The following is a 24,080-nucleotide window of genomic DNA, read 5'->3' on the forward strand; positions in this document are numbered from 1 at the left end:
AATGGTTCATACAAAGAAAATAATATTATGCAGTATAAACTCCCATTAAGTAGTAATGTGGCTGACATTGATTGAGGGAGATTAAGTCTAAGACTCTCTTTCTCATGACATTTGTTCAAATAAATAAAGGTAACTGGAGGGAAAAGTTGATGCTTTTTCTCATTTTGCATATAAATTTTACCCGTGTGATTTTTTTTCATCACATTTATTCACAGTGCGGTATTACTGGATATATTATGGAATCCTGGATAGTGTGATAACTGTCAGTAAAGCAAGGTCATAATTGACCTTTATCACCGAAAAAAGGTTGGCTACCTAAAGATAAACTTTCATGTTGAATTTGGAATGTAAAGAGGAGGGTTGAGGCCATCGAAGGAGCACATCTGAATAGGAATCTATGAATATTTCATGTCTGTTAAGAGGTTGGAAACTTGGTATGACATTATCCTGACCCCTGTCCTGAAATATTTTCAAAAGAATATTCTGATGGGCAGCAGACAACTTCAGCAGAGAGAGGCTTTTCTTGCTTAGTAGGGAAATTAAACTGTGGTATGAAAATGTCTGTTCTTAAAGCTGTTCTCTGCAATGAACTAAACTGGGTGCTTATGTTCTGGAAGCAAGAGGCTAACCAACCTTCTCACTGGAACAACCTTCCCAATGTGTCCTTTCTCTTCATGTTTGGAGTTCTAGCTGTCACCATGCTGCTCTGCTGCCCTGATCTAGACAAATAACTGAGAAGAGGCACTTCTACTCCAAACTTCAGCACAGAGTGTTTATATATACTCAGTGAACACTCCTCTAACTGGATGTGTTGTCTATTCTACCCCAAGGTACCTAGGTTCTGTCAAGCCAGAAATTTGTTAATAAAAAGTAATTTATTGAGAAATGGATAGCTGTCAAATGCTATGGTAAGACCCTTGAATATTTCAAGTAACACTATCAATAACTGACTTTAATAAAATACTTGATTTGTCAGACATTCCATTAAAGTTTTTAAATATACAATTTTATTTCAGTAGGTACCATTATCAACCTTGCTGTACAAAGGAAGAAACAGGCACACACAGGAGTCCAGTTGTTTTTCCAGGATTGCAGTTAGTAGATGATTGAACCTAGAGGTGCCAAATGTCATATCCCTATAGTCTGGTGGAGAAGATAATCTTAGCAAACAAAAAGCAATTGGGAACAATAAAGAAGTTGTGTGGTAGAGATCACATATGTGATAGGAAATCAGAGAAACAACAAGAACAAGTAGCTTTTAGAAAAGAAAGGTAGAAAGAACAGAAGCATTCCTGTGCAGAGTTTGCAACGATGAGCAATGGTATTTTGGCGTGAAGCAAATAAAAACTGAGGATTTGTTCAATGAACAGTGCTAAACAACAGCTTGGCATGGGTCTCATGTGATATGCTCTGATCCAGAGCACCCTTAACAGATTGTATATGTGATAGGAAATCAGAGAAACAACAAGAACAAGTAGCTTTTAGAAAAGAAAGGTAGAAAGAACAGAAGCATTCCTGTGCAGAGTTTGCAACGATGAGCAATGGTATTTTGGCGTGAAGCAAATAAAAACTGAGGATTTGTTCAATGAACAGTGCTAAACAACAGCTTGGCATGGGTCTCATGTGATATGCTCTGATCCAGAGCACCCTTAACAGATTGTATATGCCTGCATTGATCTTGACTGTCTTAAACTAATCTCTTCCCTGAGACCATAGAAAACTGAGCCTGTAACAGTTATTTCAACCTGGAACTACCCTGGCCTCCTGGATGCCTTGGCTTGGCATCCAGTCAGCATCTGACATGTTCTAGGGTTTGGAGGCAAGTCCATATGCTTCTCAGTGCACTGATTTCTGTGGGGCACCCAGCTTCACTGGAAGCCTCAAAAGACAGGAAAGGGTGAGGTGTGGGAACCGGGGAGTTAAAGGGATAAGACTATTGGCATTATATCCTAGGAGCTATTTGGAGTCCATTCATAAATAAAGCAACCATAATATGTTTCTAATCAATCCCCTGCTTTGGAAGGCAGACATGTATACTTGGTGCACAGTCTAGTCAAGGTTGCTTCTTTCAGGTGGAAAATCTAATCAAGAAATTCATCCAATGAGAACTGCCGAGGCACGACATTGAAGGAAGCAGAGCCACTAGAGGATTAAGAGGGCCTTTGGTGTCTCCAGGCAGTGTAAAAATGCCTTTAGGATTATAAGAGTAAAAATGGACTCTTTCAGGAAACCCATAAACCTGCTCTGGGCTGAAATTCTCCAGTTGGGCATAAAAAACAGCAGTTTGTGTATACTTCTGGTTGTGAGCTAACAGTTGTCTGGAAATGAAGAAACGAGTCATATTTCTGTGATAGAGTGCCACAGAATTTCAGAGCCAATAAATTTTCTTTGAAAAAAATTACTCTGTTCTATCACTATTGGTTTATAGTACAACAGAGCTTGACCTGCAAGTTAATAAAGAAAGCATGTTTACTAATTTGGCTTTATTCTCGTTGTCCCATGTTAATTGCAAAATATCCACCTATCTCATTTATGAATATGTTAATTTATGTCAGAGGGGCACAAATTTTGAGTACGCAAACTCTTCCTTTAATTAGATCAAAGGAAGGTCCAGCTCAGTTTTACAAGATGGATTCTAATTTTTAATCGGTAAAATAAGTTTGGCTCCTAAAAAGCATCTTCTTTGACAGTTGGAAAACACTAATTAACAGACATAACTATATTAATTGCGTTATATCACTGAATTCTTATCAGTTAGCGTATGTTGCCTGCTTGCTAATGCAAACAGTTGTGGCTTTGGTAGAGTCAACTCATAAACGTCTTTCTAATGTTAACTAGCAATCAATGCATGTAAAATTTCTAATGTTTCTTTAGGGAATTCTACATAATAGATGTAGTCTCTCTTTTGAGTTACGCCCTGCTATTTAGTATAATTAGTACTTAAAGCTGCACCTATCATATTATAAGCTTCCTGGGAGATAAAGAACATACTTTATTTGTTTAAGAACAAAGAACCATAATAGTTTCCTTTCGGAATCCTTCTGCCATTGGCTCAGTGGAAATCTGTGACCTACCAAGTAACTTCAAATTCATAACAATGAAAAATTTGTACCTTTAAAAGAATTGGTGAAAAGACTTTAACAGGGAGAGAATGGGGAAGGCGTAGTGCTGTTGGCCCCAGAGATGATTGTCTGAGCAGCAACTGCTTCTCTGATTAGGTCCTTCCAGTTACCCTGTCTCCATTGTGCTTCCAAAGGCCCACCTCAGGTGCTATGAGATGAAGGCTTATTTACTGTACATCCTTCCACCTGAGCTATGAGGAAGAATGTCACTGTGTGTTGATGGTGAAAGTATTTTTGTGAGTAGGGCCACCTCTGTTTTTTCCTTCTAGGTGTGTGGCCAAAATTGGTTGCTCTGCTCATACAGGTGACTAAAGATGTTTTAAGATGATCTGTATTACATTTTACTAGTGCTCTTGAGATAAATTCTTCCATGTCCAGTGGAACATGCCTGCCTTGAAACCTTTTGGTGAAGCCTTGATGATGGGGCCTTAATATTTCCTTCCTACTCTGTAAAATATTTCCCCAGGAAAATATGCAGGCTGGGTTACCCCTCATGAGTAGCCTAGGACGATGAGACTGGGTACAGAGAAAATAAGAATCATGCAGAAGTTGACAAGACATTGGAAATGGCTGCACTGCAGTTAAGTCACACCCAGGGGAAGCTATTAGAACCTAATTTTGAGTCCTTTAAATCCACATACAATCAAAATCCTCCAGTGCTTGGAGAGACCAGTTCTGCAGATTTGTTAAGCATGAGGTAGCCTCACTTGCGTATGTCCAGTTTATTTTTCTGCAAACTTGTACCAGATCCCACAAACCATAGGAGTCCGAAACAGAGAGAGAAGTAAAATTGACATTTATAAAAATACCACCCTTGTACTTCAGAGGTACCTGGGACCATATACACACACACTCCATAAACTAATTGTGCAATGCAAAAATGTCACTGTTTCTAGAGTAGGGATCTTTTTACACAAACTCATTTATCATCTAGTATTATGGTAATTTAAAGGTAAATTTCCCACTTAGTCTTCTCCCTTGCGTTCCTACTGTTTCCACCTCCCTCTCCAACCTAAAGAGAAAACACAAAAATAACAAAACTTGGTTGGAAGGAGGTGGGAAAGACAATTAAATTGAATGGAGAAGGCCAAGGCTAGGTGAAGAAGACAGCTGAAGAGTTTCCGACGAGGAGGTTTCATTATCGCTAGTTGTTTCCTTGTAGGTATTCATTAAAATATCGGCTATTTGAAGGTATACCGATACATTCCTTCTTTGCAGATTCCACGTGGGAATTTCTCCACGGAGCTCTGAGGGAAAGAAGCCTTTGGGCTCTGCAGCCTCCCCATTATGTCCGACTGCTTTTCCGTGGGCCATCCACACGGGGCTCTAGGTGGCATAACATTACTAATGCCTGCTTGTAGATGCTAAGTTGTCCCTGCTCCCGGAAGCGCTGGGGATGAAGGACAAGACGTTTCCCAGTAACTTTAGCATAAAGCCCTAGATTCTGGCACTGTACAGAAGTGCTAGAACTTCCCGGCCTCTGTAATATTTGCGTGTGAAGAGTTACATGCACTCAACTTTATATAGACTTCTCCCAGGGAAGCATATCCACTGCCAAGTCCTGTAACCAAAATGGAAGCAAGTTCTTATTAGAATTTCGGTATCAATTTTAATGCCCAAAGAGGTCTTTTAGGAAAACAGGATTTTTCCTTTGCAGATTTGCTAGTTTGATTTCCTAGTCAGTTGCCCACATCATTGCATATTGTCCATATATTCGACATTTGTCCTCAGTGAGTACAGTTGATACCAATGGTCACTACAAATCAAACCTGGGCTGCTTTTCCTTCTTTATGTCTCTTACATAAAGTTTGCTAAGTGAACACAAACTTTTATTTATAGTTTATTGTACGTTGAATAAATATTTATAGAGACCCAGTATGTGCCAGAACCTTCTCAAACTCGAAGATAAATACGACTTGTGTGTGGTGAACAGATAGAGAAATTAGTAAAGTAGAAGTAAAAGCCTTACAAAGGGCACAGCACCCTGGACCTTGTGAGGGATGGATGGCTTAGAACTGATCGATTATCTGCTCAGATATTTCCCGAGTTATACTCAGGCTCAACAGCCTGCCGCTGTCCCTTAACAGACTGCACACGCCTATTCCTCTGTCATCACAAGGCCAGAATGATGAGCTGTGCTGGTCCTGGTGTGTCTGTCTTCCTGCTCTCTTTCAGTTTCCCTTTATTGAAAAGGCCAGGAGATTGAGTGAGATCCAGCCAGGAGACATTTAGGCTTCTTCAAGATGGCTTCTGGGTAGGCTGCACTCTTTTTTCGCGATGGAAGAGCCCAGGAGGTAGTGATGACAGCTCAGGTTTCCAGTACCTCAGAAACCTGTTCTCCCCGGTCCCTCAGAGATCGGTTCTGAGTCTCCCATTCAGAATCTCTGTGCAACTCCCCAGCAGCCCCCTCCCTCCCTCTACAGGGCAAACTCTGTGATTTCCATCTACTTACTGCATGGGACCTACAGGTCTTCACAGGCTGGGATTGCTCTCCTAACTTAACGACCCAGCCCATAGTCAGTTTCAATTACCTCTTTCTCTCCAACATTTTCAGGAATATGATCTTTCATGGAATCTATTGCTGAATCCCATAGGATTTTATTTACGTTTTTCTCCTGTGTGTTTCTTTCCTCCAATTAACAAGGAGTTACATGGGAACTTTTTATTTTTTCCTCAGGCACGGCTTTATTGGGCATCAATAAAGTCTTTATAAAGCATCATCTTATTTTAAGAAAGAGTTCCTCATTCATTTATTTTTTTCTCTTCATCTCTAAAAGGAATCTTTAACAATTAGGCCATCTATCTTCTTATTTAATGATTATTAATTTAAAAAATTTCAAGATGAAAGGCAAGGTTTTCTTTTACTAGATAAAAATATCTCTTCTCAGCATTTTAAAGGAGGCCAGAATGTTTTGAAACAATCTTAAGGTGTCCCTTTCAGCACTGAATTCCTCATATCCTGATACAAAAAGATCCTTCTTTTTTGGATTTAGGAGCCAGGATGGAGTTGTCATTCTGAGATGGAAAGATCATTGGATTTGGCGCTATTCAGACCTGAATCCTGGCACATCCACTGCTATTTACTAGCCACACGACTTCGGTTATTCAGTTTCTCACCTGGAAAATGGAGATGATATTAGCTACGTCAGAGAGATGTGAATACGGAATTTAAAAAATTATGAAAAACACTTGAGGGCTTCCTTGGTGGCGCAGTGGTTGAGAGTCCGCCTGCCGATGCAGGGGACACGGGTTCGTGCTCCGGTCCGGGAAGATCCCACATGCCGCGGAGCGGCTGGGCCCGTGAGCCATGGCCGCGGAGCCTGTGCTTCGCGACGGGAGAGGCCACAACAGTGAGAGGCCCGCGTAACGCAAAAAAAAAAAAAAAAACAAAAACACTTGAGAGATAGCGAACACAATTAAATTTAGCACCTCTCTTCCTCACTTTTGGATTTTTCTGTCCAGGAAGGTGGGTAATCAGCTAACCCTGGGCAGCTTCAGATCACAGTGAAGAGGATCTCCGAAAAGCAGAACCTCACACACCATGCGCAGACACAGACCACCTTTCCTGGGCGTGGGGACAGGGGTGCATCTACCATGAATGACACAGAGTTTGCCCCTGGCTTCTTCCCACTCTGCCCTCGGAGGGATGCCCAGTGGACCATCCCAAGTCAGGCACTCCTGGAGTGTGAGATCGCCTCATGCAAGACTTATAGAAGGACCCAGGGAGAGGAAACTGGCTCCTTCTCCCCCTTCTAGAAAACCCCACAGGGACTGTAAGAATTACAATTTCAGAGTAGGAAAAATGGCATCAATCCACAAAACCCATTTGCTTATAAATTTCTGCTACAGGGTCAGTCTATTTATGGGCAGTATATATGACTGGCTGAAATGGAAATGACTGTGTATTACTTGTTTATTTCACAAATATAACATTTATAGAGGAACTATTTCAGTGCCAGGTGCTGCCAAAGTGTAACAATAAGTAAAAATAAACATGGTCCCTGCTGTCAGTGAGATTATGGTTTACCGAGAGAGGAGAACGGCCAAGTAATTACACAAATAGAGGAAAACCTAGAGTCCTGATAAAGGCATAAACGAGAGGTACATGGCTTACTCTGAAGTTTGTAATAAGAAGATTTGAAGTAGTTGGGGGATAGGTGGGAGGGAGGCGAGTGGTCAGAAAAGGCTTCCCTGAGAGCTGAGGTTTGAATAAGAGCTACCATGGCAAAGAGGAAGGGAAATGCAGGGGCAAGACCCAGTGGAGGAGGGAACAGGGAGAACCAGTATCCGTCTGAAAGCAGACAGAGCGCTGTGTGGGATGAGGCTGGAAAGGTGGGCCGAAGCCAGGTTGTTCCAGGCTTCACAGGCTACTTCTTCATTAGAGTTGCAATGGTACTGGGGTAAAAGCACTGCTTTTAGAGCTGGGGGCCTGGGTTCAAATCCTGCTCTGCTTCTTCCTAGCCCTGTGGTATTGGACACATCGCTTAACCTTTCTGCATCTCAGTATCTTCAACTTCATAATAAGGTCAATAGTAATACTCCCTACCTCATGGGACTTCCACGCAAATTTAATGAGTTCATGAATGTAAAGACCTCAGGACAATGTCTGGCACCTAGCAAGCACTATGTAAGTGTTAGCCATTATTATTATTTTGTCATTTATCTGAAGAGTGATGGAAATCCACTCGTTTTGTGGTTGTCCCATGGAGAGCGGGATCAGTCCTTCTCCCCAGATCGGTTTGGATGTTGAGACTGAGGAAGCCATATATGTTCCAACCAACGGAGTATGAGAAAGTTACTGCACACATAGTAAGGCTTCCTGCGGAGAGCGGAGCAGGCGCCCGGAGCCACTCCAAAATGGCCCGCGGCAAGTGGGAGAGGCAAGTGGCTTTGGTTTTCACTGTGGATATAGAAGGTGGGGCTGGGCTGGAGATTCCCACCTACAGGCCAGGCTTGTGTAGTTTGAACTTCTCCACTGGCACCAGAGGAGAGCGTGCTCAGGGTTTTTTTTAGCAGCTTACCCAGATCTGGGGCAAAAGAGAGGCAAGAGGAGAGATGAGAATGAAAGCTTTCAGTGGTCCAGCATCAAAAACAGTCAGACTCTCATTTCCACCACCAAAGGATTTTAAGAAGGGAGGTGACTTGGTCAGGAAGACGGATTTGGCTGAAAGGATTTACCGCCCCTTAACAATGTTACTTATCTTTCACACTTCCAAAAATGAGGGCTTTTTTTACTCTCAGGACAACAAAGGGATTTTGCTGACCTGTCAAAACATTTTGTCATCTGGGTCCACACTCATTTAGTTCTTGGTCATACGAACTGATTAACAAAAGTGATGTGAACAATATATATCCCAAGAGGGATATAGTTTCTAATAGAATTTTACAATGTGCCAAATGTTGACTGAGATTACTGTGATGCTTTTTTTATTCTTTGATAATTTTTACAGTTGTGTTTAATATCATTTCAAAATGACTGGAAATAACAGGTGCTGCTTAACAGGCAGCGCTGTCATTTTTCTGTCTTTAGTTAAAATGCACAGTCCTTTTTATCTCTTCCTATCACTGCTCTTTTGTCCTCTATTATCTTAAATTAGGCTAAACTCATTGAATTCAGCAAAAGCAAGGACACGAGATGGGAGTTGCATATTTCTCTTTAGTTCAGCTATTATGGGATCATTCAGCATCTTTTTTCTTTGTCAGGTTGGGTTTTACTGGCCTGAAAACAAACACAGCAAGCCGATATTTGGCCCGCTATACTTTTGCTTAAGCATTGAATTAACTCCCTCCAAGCAATGAATCTATGCTTTGACCCAGCCCAAATGTTTGACTGCAATCCTGTGTAACATCTGCCATGACTACCTTAAAACTCATTTTAACTTTTAAATTTATGTGGGGAAGCAAACTCCATATCTCACCTTGCTCTCCATCTCTCCTCCTGACTGCCCCAGTAAACGTTAATGTTTCATTCACCAAACTCTCAGTCAATTAGATGTGGAAAATCAGTCAACCTCTCTCTCTTCTTTTTCTGTTGAAACTGTTGCCAAATCTCATCAATTAGATTTTGATTTTTAATTTACATTTTTAATCAAAGTAATGCATGCACATGGGTGAAAATCAAATGGCTACAGCAGAATTTGTGACAAAAAGCAATAGCCCTTGTTCCATCCAAGCCTTGCCCACCATTTCTTTCTTTTCTTTTTCTTTTTCCATGATAACATTCATGGTGCTAGCAATAACCTTATGCTATTATTTCTTGATTTATCAACTTTAGATGTTGTCTTTTGACTTTTCTGATGATAAGTGAGAATTGATATCACTCACACCATCCTTTCTTCTCTGTCTTTCCCCACCCTAGTTTTAGTTCCTTCACTGGTTGATTCTAGAACCTCAATCACCCTGCTTCAACCTCCACCTTTTGTTTCATCAGGCAGTATTTCCTGACCTCCATATTGGGAGATAAAGTCATTAGTGCTCACAATTTTCCATCACCTTTTCCCCCTTCTAATTCCTCATCTCTGCCAGAAAGTTCATTATTTTGATATTGTGAAAGTCAATAGTGTTGACATTCTCTTCTCATGTAACAGATAATTTTCCATAATTTATTTAACAGTTAATTATAAGGTGAAAACAGATAAGCACCATTTACATTAATATGACTTTATAGATATTGTACACTTGCAGAGCAACATTCTGCCTGTTCCTCTAGCACCATTTCATGTCTTATTCCTGTGACTCTACCCTAATTTGCAGCACCTCTTGCCCATACCAGTGCTATAGTCTTTAACTGGTCAAGACCTCCAGGCTTTCTTTGTTTAAATTGAACCCACAACGATATAAGATTAATCTTCCTAAAGCATAGCTTCATTGACAGCATAGTTATTTTCAAAATCCTTCAATGGTTTGGCTAAAGCATCTTGTCAAAATTGTTAGCTTAGCTTTCAGAATTCTTTACCAACTTTGTCTTTATGTTTATCCTCCCACTTCTGCCTCATCCCTTTTATGCTCTACATTTTTCCCTGTAAAAGTCCTACCCTATTCCATTCTCATCCTTTTGCTCACAATGTATCCCTGGAAGTCTGCCCCCAAGCCTACACCCAGTAAAAGTCTACCTTAAGGCTGAGATCAAATGCCTTCTTCATCTCCAAGGCGATCTTGCATAATTTTCTTGTAGCACAGTTGTCTCGTACCATTTTTTTTTAACGTTTATATCTGTTTTAGGACCCTACTTGGATTGTGTGTTTGTAGACATTTTTTGTTTATTCCCCATAATATCCCTAATACTGTGCACTAATCATACTCAACTCCAAAAACATTTGTTTAATGGAACGTATTTTTTGATTTTTTTCCTGTGCTGATAGGAACACTGCATTGCTAGGGGTTTTTGTATTGCCTTTGTATGTTTGACAGACTGGAAACACAGGTAAAATTAGGTAATAGGTTTTGTGATTTGTAAATAACTTTGACTCCCACAGGAAAGAGGCAATATCTGTACATGTGAAAGATAATAAGGATGATGGAAAATTTTTATCTTTAAAATGTGATTAAGTATAGCTTTCTCCTGCCATTGACTCTAGAAGGATGTAGGAATTCAGAATACATGTACTACAATTTCCCCTTCCCTGTTCAATGTCTTTAACATGCATGGCTAGTAAATAGCTTCAAAAGCCAATGTTTAGGTATTTTCTTTTCCTTTCAATTTCTTGATAATTCAGATGAAGCCTGTCTGAGATTTCATTTTGTTCATAGACATAAGCATAATGATTCTCTCTGCACTCAGTAATATGTGCTCTCCCTGTGACAGTCCGTCTGTGAATGGATATCGCTAGCATGAGCCAGTTGGATTTCCATGACCCCAGCTCTCTTTATGTAGGAAAATGGGGTCCTGAACCATTCTTACCATGAACTATCATCTCCTTCTCTTATATAAATGCAAGCAACTTTGCAAACCCTTATGGATTCTTGGAAATTTCTTTTCAGAAACTTCTCTCTTTTTATTCTTTTCAAACACATACACATCTATCTTTAGTTTCACCTTCTCAAAAACCTACTAATATAAAATAAGTGGGGTATTATTCGTATCCACTGTATAGACATAGAAGCTGGTCTCCAAGCAATAACTAACTTCTTAGTCTTTTTATGGCTAAATGAGAGACCTAGAACCCAGAACTTCTGGCCACTAGTGGTGCTTATACCACAATGCTGTGGAGCATCACATTTTGTAGATGCTCAGATTCCCATCCAGCTACGAAGTTTAATTTAATGATGAAAAATAAGCCCTACCATGCTAAAGAGAAAGGCATTCTGTTTACTATCTGCATGTATTGTCTATATGACATGGAGGGGCCATGTTCCATTCATCCTACTCTACTTTCCGTCATCTGCCACTCATGTGCCCCCAAGGCATCCCCACTCTTGATCTTTGCCTCTCAGGCCTCCCAGTTCCTTGTTCTCTGATCATAAACTGAGTTTTCTGGAATTGAGTCAAGCACTGGGTATGTTCCCCCTTAATCAGTGGCAGAGGGTGGGAGACAAGGCAGAGAATATGGGTGGCAGGGAGATGGCAAATGTCTGGCTGGTGTGCTGGGGTATTGTTCTTCTCATAGGTTTTTACATATTAATGATGTCTCCTCCTGGGGAAGCAGTGCTCATCTGTTAAAGTTTCCATTTTAAAATTCATAATGAAGAAAAATTATCTGTCCCAGAGAGAGTGTTTAGAGCGCACCAGACTGAAGCTAAGGTTAGGACTTACAAGAACTTAAAAAACTCTAAGCTGTCCAAGGCCTGGTTAGCTTGTTTCGCTTTAAAGAAGAAAAATAAAACAAAACAAAAACCTACCATAATATGAAAGAAGACTTTCAGTTTTATTTTTTTGTTTCATTTTTGCCCCTTGAGGTTATTTCTGAGTGTTGAGAAGAAGACTTTATTTATTTATTTATTTATTATTATTATTTTGTGGTATGCGGGCCGCTCACTGTTGTGGCCTCTCCCATTGTGGAGCACAGGCTCCCAACTAGCAGGCCCAGCGGCCACGGCTCTAGGGTCCAGCCGCTCAGCAGCATGTGGGATCTTCCCGGACCGGGGCACGAACCCGCGTCCCCTGCATCGGCAGGCGGACTCTCAACCACTGCCCCACCAGGGAAGCCCGAGAAGAAAACCTTTTTTTTTAACCCATTCCCTCTCAGTCTATGTGTCAGAATTAGCCCAATGCAGTCCTCTTCCTCAAGTGCCACTGCATGGGGCTGAGAGTGAAATATCCTTTCAGCCATTCACACACGTAACTTCGGAGTAGAGCAGCCAGCTCTTAGTGATAGCAGGTCACTGTCTACCTGTCTTCTGTTCCAGTCAGATCTGGGCAAGCTTCAAGAGAAGGTCCAGACTGGCTGTGTGTGTGCCTAGGGAGAGGGGAGTTTGACTACTTCTTTCAGAGCATCAAAAAAAGGGGCTGAAACAACTCCTTTTGTCCTTTGATTTTTAAGTTTCTCTTTCCTCTGGAATGAGCAGCCCAGACTCTGTATCACATATTCGTTCTTATCAGAGGGGAGTTTGTTGTCATTATAGAAGATACTGGAACTGTATGGTCCCAGCAGCTGCCATCACTCCTCCTGAACCCCAAAGAGGAACTTCCACATCTTTAACTGGAGCAGAGTCCTTGAAGATTTACCTGACCGTGACTGTCATGTTCAGATTTCATCCCAAGGCTCTCATTCTTTCATACACTCATAGTAGACAGAATTCTAAAATGGCCTCTAAGATTCCCTGCGCCATGGTGTATACGCATCTTCTCCTAGTTTTTCAGTCAGACACTGTTCTAGGGGTGAAGGGATTTTTCAGATGTAATTAAGGTATCAAAGTAGCTGACCTTAAGAAAAGGAGATTACCCTAGGTGGGCCCGACCTAATCAGGCAAGTCCCTAAAAGGGACAGAGCTAGTCCTGAAAAAAAAAAAAAAAAGAGATTCAAAATGTGAGAAGGATTCCATGCCACATAGATTCTTTGTTTCTGGCTTTTTTTTTTTTTTTTTGGCTGCATTGGGTCTTTGTTGCTGCACGTGGGCTTTCTCTAGCTGTGGCGAGCGGGGGCTACTCTTCACTGTGGGGCTACTGTGTCCCCTGCATTGGCAGGCAGATTCTTAACCACTGCACCACAAGGCAAGTCCCTTGTGTCTGGCTTTGAAGATAGAGGGGCCATGTGACAGGAGATGGGGGTTTCCTCTGTGAGCTGAGACTGACCCCTGGCAGACAGCAAGAAAGGAAACAGGGACCTCAGTCTTATAACCACAAGGAATCAAATTCTGCCACAACTACATGAGTCTGGAAGACAGTACGCGTCAGATGATTTTGGCTGACGCCTTGATTTTAGCCTTAGTGTGACTCTGAGCTGAGAACACGGTCATACCATGTCCAGACTTTGACATACAGAGACAGTGAGTAAATAAATGGGTGTTATTTTAAGCTGCTAAGTTTGTGGTAATTTGTTATGCATTATTAGAAAAATAATACGGTGGTTGCAGTGTCACCTGGAATGTTGTCATGAAGTCATCTTCCAACATGATCTATCTGGGAAGTGGGCATGTTTTTGTTATGTTAGAAACTAAAAGATGGAACTCCCTGTCTCTCCTACTGGAAAACGCCACTAGGTAAGTGACTAGTCTTGACCTGATAGCTAGTAAGGCCAAGTTATCTTTACCTTCTGTCATCCTTTTTGCCCTTATAGCTTGACATGAAAACAAATAGAAGAGCAATCTGTAAACTCTCAAGTGCTTTAAAACGTATATGGTAATTATTATTTGGGGGGTGTATTTCAGAGAACTCTCGATTTTGTGTGTTTGGGTGCCAACAGCCACTTCTCCAAACTCCAGTGCGTCCCTAAGTTAGAATGCTGTCTAGGCAAGAGAAAGGTTGCCCTCATTTTATAGGGTAGCTGCCTATTTTCACTTTTTGACAAGTTCCCGGTTTCCCAGTCCACGTGTTTAAATCTTCCTTCTCTGTAAATAATCCTTGTCAATCGAGTGTATTTTTATAGGTAACTGAATCACTACTGCTAACCTTGTGGTATTAATGAAGAAGCCAGTGCTGTCCCTGTAGGGCTGTAAGGAAGAGCTTAACGTGTCTGGCAAGAGCCCGGCCGCTTGGCTGAAGCAATCATTGAACACAGTTTATTGGATCGAGGCCCATTATCCAGATCGAGTCCTGACACTTGTCAGGCTCCCTTCTTTACTCTGTGTGAACACAGGGAAGCCATGAGGTCGAATTTTGCAAGTGGCTATTAGAACTAAAGTTCACGACCTCTTTGTTACACAGATGCTACCTGACTAGTGGTTAAAAGGAGGGCAGCGGGATATTCTGCATGTTACTGGAGACAAATATGTTGCTTATGTAATTAATCTATTTCGTACCGAAGTCCTAAAAGTCAAGAATGACTGAAATCTTGTCTATGATGCTAAGCTACTTTGTCTTATTTTGCTGCTTGAACAACAATTTCATTATAGGCAAGTACTGATCGTTTAAAACCTTGAGCTCTGGCTCAGTATGAGATTTCAGAAATAAGAGATTTCAGAGGTTCGCTGTTTAGGTTGGGTTATACCTGGTGCGGTCATGTTGTATTGTGGCAATGCTGTACATTTCATTGACATCCTATTCTAAATCACAATCTCAATAATTTAGAAACTGATGGCATTTTAAATCAGGGCTTCTTATACTGAATTAACCACGTGAAACATCATTTGCTTCTGAGGTGCATCCTTTTAAGACAAGGGAGTCTTGCAAGTTTAGCTAAGATGACACAAACACCAGAGAGCAAAAGCAAGGCCCCTTCTCCAACTGCTGAGCCAAATAAGCCCTGGGGCCAAGCAATTAGTGCAACACAAAGGCAAGCATTACAGTATCAGAGCCAAGCTCCATTGTCTCACTGCACCCTGTGGGCTTGACAAGTTTTCTCATGGCCTGCAGCAACTGTGATTTGGAAAGTAAACAATTTATATGTCACATGACTGGATTGGTCCTTTAGACATCCACAAGCCTGCTATGATCTCAGGACCCCAACCTCAGCCACCAGACTGGTGAAAATCTCTGGGACTAGTCACATTTTGGGAATGGAAATGAGAGAGAATGGGAACATATATCTGGGTGTTTTATCAAATCCCTCTGTTATCAAAGAGCTGAGGCCTAAGGGACTCGGGTGGGAGTGAAAGTGATGGAGGCTGCTGGAAGTGCCAGTGGGAGGAAAGTTTCCAGCAACGGGCTTTGGATTTGAATGAGTCCAGGACAGTTTGAGCTGGGTCTCTCAGCTTGGAGAAGGAAACTGAGACCACCTCCCTGCGTTTTGGAGTCTCCTGTCTCCTAGATAAGATAGTGAGGTATAATTCTCCAACTTGGAGAAGTCCCAGAAAGCCACCCTGCTTCAGTCCTGATGCCCTGTAAATGGGTCACAGGCCCTTTCCTGGGCCTAGAGGCACTTCTTCCTTAGGCTACACACCTGGGACCCAGACATTTTTATCTTTCCTCATATATCATGTACATAAATACACACAGGATAAAACAATATAGCGAAGTCAGATTTATCTTCTTACAATCATTAAGGAGAATTCCTTTAAGTGAATGGATATCTTAGGCGGAAGGACACATTCAAATAATCAAAATAAAATTTGGAATCTCCTTTGTAGGATATCTTGTTCAACCCACAAATTTACCGTAATTATTTAAGTTGCAACAAGCATGCCCACTTAACCCTCTTATGTTTCTAGTTATACAGTTTTACATTTGGTTAGTAAACATTAGAAGCAAAAAAGGCTTCGGAGCATGCTTTCTGAAGAACACAGGTCCCTCTAGAATGGTGACCTCGGGAATGTATGGGAACTATGAAGCCATCTGATTGATGGCCTGCGACTCATCCATAATGACCTATATAACGATAGACAATCATGCCCAGATTGATGCTGGTCATTGAATAGGTGCTGGGCAGTTTTTCAGGCCACTGCACAGTGCAAGAGGATGTGGGACTCTTGGTGATATTTTATGCAAATTTGCCTAAGCATGGAAGTAAGAGATTTCAGAGGTTCGCTGTTTAGGATGGGTTATCCCTGGTGTGGTCATGTTGTATTGTGGCAATGATGTACATTTCATCTGACATCCTATTCTAAGTAACAATCTCAATAATTTAGAAACTGATTGCATTTTAAATTACTTCCTTCAATAGCCATTGATTAATTAATATTTATATGCAATTTTTCGACCACTGTACATTTCATATTTCTCCATCTTTTCTTCTTTCCCTGATAAACTTATAACAAAAGGCTACAATTTATTTAAAGGAAAAGGTGCTTCAAAATTGCTTTATCCTTATTAATTAAAATCAAAATATACACTAACTTATTCCGTCCAGTGGGATTTATTCTGGGTAATTCCATGCAGAAGGAATTGGGCGATGACAAGGCTTTTTTGCAGGTGCCTCGTTTGTGCTGTATCTTAGTTGAGTGAGGCATAAGGCGCTGACCCAGGCTTAGGCAAAACAGTTAATTCCACAGACATAGAATCAGAAGGATCTCTGTCAAATGCTGATTCCACTGTTCACTGGCTGGCTGACTTCTGTGATGGTCTCTAAACCTTAATTTCCTCATCTACAAAATGGGGATTTTATTTCTTAGGGTCCTTGTTGTGAGGGTTAAATGAAACAATGTATATGAAGTCCTTAGGAGGGTGCCCAGCCCATTGTAAGTCTTCAGAAATGGCCACTATTCGTAGTAGTAGCATCATCCTTATCTAGCTTCTGTCTGAGGAATGCAGGCATTTCCTCAAAGACTACAGACAGAACCATCTTTTGCCCCATACACCACATCTGTCCCTATTGGGGTCTGCACGATGGTGACATCTGTGGTATGCTTTGCCCACTTCATCACCAGCCATTAAAAAGTTCTTTTTTTTTTTTTAATTTTAATTATTTTTTGGCTGTGTTGGGTCTCCGTTGCTGCGCGCGGGATTTCTCTAGTTGCGGCGAGCGGGGGCTACTCTTCGTTGCAGTGCGCGGGCTTCTCATTGTCATGGCTTCTCTTGTTGCGGAGCATGGTCTCTAGGCATGCGGGCTTCAGTAGCTGTGGCTCGCGGGCTCTAGAGCACAGGCTCAGTTGTTGTGGCGCATGGGCTTAGTTGCTCCGCGGCATGTGGGATCTTCCTGGCCCAGAGCTCGAACCTGTGTCTCCTGCATTGGCAGGCGGATTCTTAACCACTGCGCCACCAGGGAAGTCCCTAAAACGTTCTTCAAACTCTCTTAGCTAGGGAGATGAGGAAGCCGGTTAAGCTGTGTTGTTTCCTCTCAGCAATTTGACGGCTCTCAAGCAAGACCACAGGGGAAGCAAAGAGGGATGAAAGGCTTGAGGACATTTCAGAGACCCAGTTTCTAATGCTTTACCTACTTCTTCTTTTCTGGACATTGCGCTCTTCCTTTCAGATCCTGGTTTCCAGAGGACCTTAGCACAGCCCTGCAGCAGACAGTGAGTAATGCCTGCTGGATCACAGTGTGCCCAGGCCAGGCTGCATGGAAACTGCAGCCCCCAACCTCCCACTGGAGTTCTCTGACCAGCTTACAACCTCCCTGAGAAGGGAAAGCAAAGCAACCATTGTCATACCATGTTCTGTGAAAAGAGGTTCCAGTAGGTGTGGCAAATCTGGGTATGCTGTCACTCTTTGGAACATTTGAAATGTGCCTTAGCATATTAAGGGCTCTAGACCAGTAATAAAGAAATGTGGTGAATTTTTGTTTGGTCAAGTACTTCATCAAACATATTTGACCAAGGAATCACCAACTCCTTCCCAGAACCCCTGCATAGGACATCTCACTCTTGGGGAGACTCTGGAATAGTGGTTTGGTTCTGCTATTGTGAGAAGCATTATTCGCTGTTCTCCTTTCCTGCCTGGAGAAACTCTGGTGAGCCAAATAATGGACATTTTAAGGGAAATCAACTATCAGCCAGACTTTCTCTTCTGAATTAGATGGATTCTTTTTGGGAGAAGAGTGTGCACATATATTACTGACGTAACATCACTTTTGAATTGGGCTCATTTCATAGCTTTATCCTCCATTTCCGCCAAGATTCACTTACTCCTGGGATCAGGAAAAGAACAGGCACAGCTGACACTATAGCCATGAGCAGTTTCTGCATGTGCCGATGAATGTTTACATTTGTTCCATGCAGTCATGAACACCTCAGTTAAACATAAACAGAAATAATTCTGATCACGGTTCTAAAGTACAATTTGCATTTAAAAATTAGAAAGTAAAGTGTAATGATATAGCTTTACCAAAACAAAACCAAAACCAGAAAAAAAAAGCAAAAAAACAAAAACAGTCCTGTCTCCCAAAGTGATGCGCTGGGTGTTCCTCTTTGAAAGAAATCTGATCAAATGGAAATTACCATCTCTCCTATGGAGGTGCTTGACGCGTTGGACTCAGTGAACTGTCATGAAAGGGTATTATTGAAGAAACATAGAAAATTAAGTTGCTTCATGGGTGTTTGGTTTCACTCCTCTGAGGTTTTACAAATAAGATGATTAGGCATAATGTTGTAATTTTAGCTTCATAAATGTAATAATTGAACAACTGTAATCTTTTTTCTTTCTTTGTCTTTCTCTTTGTACACATGTAGGCTGTGTATCATCTTTGCATCAGATCTGTCTTCTAAATTAGAAAAGATTCTGAAAATTATCAAGTTTATTTTAGTTTCAATTAGCATTTCTGAAAATCAGGATCAGACACTTTAGTAAAATGAAATTTTTGTCTTTTTGTGTCAAAACCTTTGTATCTTTATGGCAATGATGTTAATCAATTAGTTTCTAGGGTTCAGGATAAGTGTTGCCAAATTATTTTTTAAAGCTCATGAAAGTGTTGAACTAATTGATTAGTATATTAGCATCTGGGGAGTAGGACCATAGCTTCATAACTCATTTCTAAGGCATTTACAGTTAAAAAGTTTGAATCAGTTCTGAGCTGAACTCAGGTAGAATTCTTAGGTAAGACATTATTTTACTGGCCCTTGTTAAGCCACTTCAGAACTCATCATCAGTTTCTTGGTCTACAAAACAGAGGATCATAATTCCTTTGAGCATATTATTTTATGGTAATGGGTAAGCAATTATCAAGTTGTATTTAATGCAGTTTGGATTTAGAGACGAAAATACCAGATTATTGGATTAAGTAGATTTTTCTTCCTTTTGGGGATGGGAATAATGAAGAATATTGTTAGAAGGTGGTCTTAAATAGTAAAAAGTGGTGATCATCATAATGAAATTGGATGTACATTTGGGAAAGTTTTTGGAGAACATTAGGAATGGAGTATTTTTAAAGCTCTAATTGATATGAATCCAGAACATTTATAGCGGTTGTTGGCTTTCCTGTGGATTTGTCCTTAGAGGGTGCTGGATTCATCTCAGGCCTGGCCAGTGGTCAAAGCACTGTGTCCAAGAGACCTCCTGGCATAGTTTATCAACACTCCTGTGGTTCCAATAACGTCCATGCTGTATAGACCCTAAAATCATTGCTCTAAACTGCTTCATTCATGAGAAGGAGACTTGGATAACTTCCTTCCATATAATGAGAAAATGGTCACAACTATAATGAATGCTTAATTTTATAGTATTTACAGATGTGGCTATGATAGGAAGGATGTATTAAGTACTTAGAAAGCAATAATAATAGTGATAATAATAATAACAACAATAATAATAATCCCTCAGATCGTGGGCTGAAGGACCAACGATAACAAAATATAGAGTTTGAAAAATAGTTTTTGGGAATGACATTAAACAAAGAGTGAAATGATTCTGTGAAAGAGCACTGTTTGAAATAATTCATTCATTTCATCTCTATAGTTCTACTTGGAAAATGTGAGACTTTCTGAAGCAGAATGACAGCAACTAATGCAGTAGAATGACTTGGCTGAGCTACGTATTTGGGTGTGAAAGTGAATTTCTTTGAAGTCATAAATACATTCTGGATTTTTAGTCAAAGTTTAGATTTCCTAAAAGTTCTGCTCCGACTAGACTTTTAAAGCCATCCAAAACAAAATCTGTAATTTATTTTCCTGTTACCTTTTTATGAGGTCTCACAGCCACCGTAACTTCTTTTGTGTTTTGAGATTTACAGGTTAGGTCCTGTAAAAGGGCACTTGTATAACCCTCTAGGCCAGGGCTGTATATTTTGCCTTTCCATTTCTGGGCCACCAAAATTAATGAGGGCATCTTTAAGTGATAGTCTCCTCATAATGTTCCAATGTCCAGAGTCCAAGAGGTTAAATAATTTTACCACCACTGTTCTCAAATTTAGACACTATCATCTAGTGAATTGACATAGAAGATAGTGTTGACAAAGCTCACAGTCCCCTGTGCCCGATGTTAAATGGGAACTAAAATATTGATAGAATTCCATTTGGGATATTATCAAAAGTGTGGTACCTTTGCTTTGAATTTTATTCGTGTTTGCAGTATTATTCAAAAATCAAATGCAGCACACTCCTGCTGTCAGGGTGCCCTTGTTGTTTGACTAAGGGAGAATTCAGCTTCTGGGCGCTGTGCTCTCTAGCAGAACATGGTGCCAGGAAGGGCAGTGATACGCCTGCCTGGGAGAAATATCCCCTTTTGTAAATAGCCTTACATTTCCAGTGCCTTTTAGACTCCTTAAAGCATTTTTAGCTAAAAATACACAGCCATTCACAACAGAAATTGTGTTCTCTCCCCATCTTTTTTTTTAACCTTCTAATTTACTACATAATGGAAACAGCATTTCATGCACAGCGCTCTTTTCTTTTTTCTTTTAATGTCCTATATTGCGTAGCTTTTTTTTTTTTTTTAAGGACTCCTTTAAACCACAGTAACAATATTTGGACTTCAACATAAAATATCACCCTTTTATTCCAAGATAATAATGACTCTACCATTAAAAATAAATAAATAAAGAGAAAAGAGAGAAACCCCAAACAAGCCACACCATCCAGTTTCTGCCAAGCTGCCAAATCCTATTACAGATTCAATCCTATTAAAACGTTCCCAGGTTTAAGCCTGCTTTGGAGTTTTTCATAGGAGTGCATGACCCCTACCCAAACCCCTACATGTGTGGTCAGGGACCTCAGGATAATCGTAAACTGCCCGGACTCCCATTAATCTCGCACAGTCAGATATTAGTGCTTGTAAATCAGCACCTAAACAAGGACAATAGTTAAAGCCATCAATAGTCTTTTAATGAGGCAGATCAAAAACAAATGAAAGCAGCAGGACACTCGGATTTGCCAAGGAGAGGAAGGGGAAGGCCATAAGCTTTGTCTGATTCCTTATAGAAAAAAGTAGATGGATTTAGTCCAGGTCCAGTCTCCTAACTATTGCATCCACTGTTTAAAAAAATACATAAAACAAGATTATTTCCAGGAACTTCCTTGATTTTCTTTGTTTGGGACATAGCAGCTGTCACTTTCTTTCTTTTCTCTCCCTTTCTCTTTATAGTTCCACACAAACATATATCGACATATGTGCATTAATGTACACATATTTAAAAAAGGAGGCCATTACAAATAATAACTGTATGTAGAGCCATTAGGCAATGATCAGTTATACTTTGTCAAGAATTGTAATTATTTATCTGCATCCTTGCAGGCATTTTATATGCTTTTGAAATTCCCACAGATGTTTTTTTGTCCATTAGAAAAGAAGGAAAATATCTTGTTTTGTAATTCCTTGTTTTAAAGAAGGAGAAAAATAAGGCAAGATAGGATTTATTATCTAGCACGCATGTGCAGCAGCATTATAATGGTTGCCAAGCAACCTAAAGGAACCATATCATAGTAAAGAGGGGGGCAAATGAGTGAACAGATGCATGGGATTAGATGTAGGAAGGGGAGAAAAGAGGCTGCCCTGAAATGAGCTCACCTTGGCACATGACTTTTTGATTGAGATTTACTCTTATTCAGGTATATTTATCTTAAATATCTCCTTTTGATTTTGTGTGAGATTTTTATTTTTGCAATGTGTTGTGGTCAGTTTACCATTTGACTGAAAGGCTCAAAAAGATGTTTAAAATGCTTATAAAATTCTTGCTCTTTCGTTGGTGCCCGTAACATTGGCTCAAGACAACATTTTGAGGAGCAGAAAGGTACAGAAACAAGCATTCTCACACATTTGCTCTAACGTCATCCAAGACAAACACACACATTCAAAGAAGGCATTTCTTTGGTGGTGTTATCAAAACATATGTTCACTTCACAATGACAGCTTATTTACTAAGCTGTTTTCATTGCCATCGTTTAAAAACCTCCCCCCCATGTATGTATATATACACACACACACATATAATTTTATGCACACACGTATACATACATATATGCATATTACAGGGAGTCTATAGGTCAAAAATAAAACTCCATCTCTTCTTGCTTCCAGATTACAGATGTTTAGGCTGAACACTATACCTATCTTTTCGGAGGGTGTACTTAAAAGAGTTAAAACTGTTGTCTTACAGACACCTACTCTTACAGAACAGTATACAACCCAGTTTGTACATTTGAAGTTTAAAAACTTATCACTGCATGCATTTACTAGCACGTATCCACAGATAATCAGATCATGTCGTAGGGGCAGAGCTTAATGTTAAATCAAGAAGGCAGCTTGCCTACACCACATCCTGGCAGCTCAGTCCCTTTTCACCCAAGAAAAGGGAAAACTATTTTCAAGCTCCTTGGAATTCTTTAAGAAATGAGACAGCCCCTAAATGAGTAAATGTTTCAAAAGTGACTCCCAAGTAGAGAACATTCAATTGGGAAATGCCCACCAGGACAGTCTCCGAAAATGCAAGATACGCACGGTTGGATGTTCAGAACCAGCCGCTGAAGGAAAATGAAAGGTCTAATCGACTCAGCAGACTTATATGGTGGCAGGATTCGCTCCACCTGAGAGGACTTCTGTCACTTCCTGCCTCATAGCAGCTATATTCGTGAGGAGCGCTGGCCTTGCGGCGAGATGTTGTTAGGCCAGATCAGCTCTTTGGGATCATTTTTCCCCTTGGACTACGTGATGAAATTGTAGCTCTGTAGGTGTCCCAAGAAGTGGTATGTGTAGTTGCATTTTAATTGTAGATTGACATGAGACTATTGGAGAATTATATTGTGTCTACTAATATATGTTCCACCTCTCCTGCCCTAATGAGATCACCTTACACTCTCTGGCACCGATGCAAACATTTAGAGCAGAATACTCAAAAGAGGCTGGAGTACAAATGGTACATAATTCATTACCCTGGGAAACGTGATTTCAATGCAACATAATGCAAGGTGCTCTCAAGTATTTCTGAGGCAGGAAGAGTGAACCACAGTCATGGTGAAGTGACGGTTTACATCAACCTGATTCCACTTGTTCTTTACTAGAGCTAACAAGCCCTCTGTTGTATTATTGTATCCACTTCTATTTGCCAGACTCCACAGCAAAGTCCTTGCAGCTAGAGGAATAAACCCTTTGTTGCATAATCTGCAAAGCAATGGAAACTGGAAACTGCTGTGAGCAAAAGAGGAAGAACCTGGAAATTCTAAAGGACATTTCTGTGAGCTATTTTTATAAGGTCTCGGCAACCTGGAGAATTTGCATTTAAAATAACAAACTCTATTCTCCACTCCCACTTCTCCACCCCCATTCACTCTTGTCAATAACCAAAAGGTGGCAGCATTTTGCCCATCATTCATTAGTGACATCTTTGGTGGAGCTAGGTCTGCATTTCCACTTTCATGTGTATTATGATTCCCTCTTGGTACTAAATGTGGATGGATAGCGCTGTGGTATTTATTAACAACAGCAAAGACTACAAAAATGCGATTTCAAAAAAACTCAGAAGATTAATTATACAAATTATGGTGTAAAGCATCAGAATTCCTCCTTGATGAGGAAATGCAAACCAGTCTAACTGCACTGACACTGCAGAGCCATCAGACTCA

This window comes from Leucopleurus acutus, assembly GCF_964270905.1.
Source record: "Leucopleurus acutus genome assembly, chromosome: 15".
Classification (NCBI taxonomy): domain Eukaryota; kingdom Metazoa; phylum Chordata; class Mammalia; order Artiodactyla; family Delphinidae; genus Leucopleurus; species Leucopleurus acutus.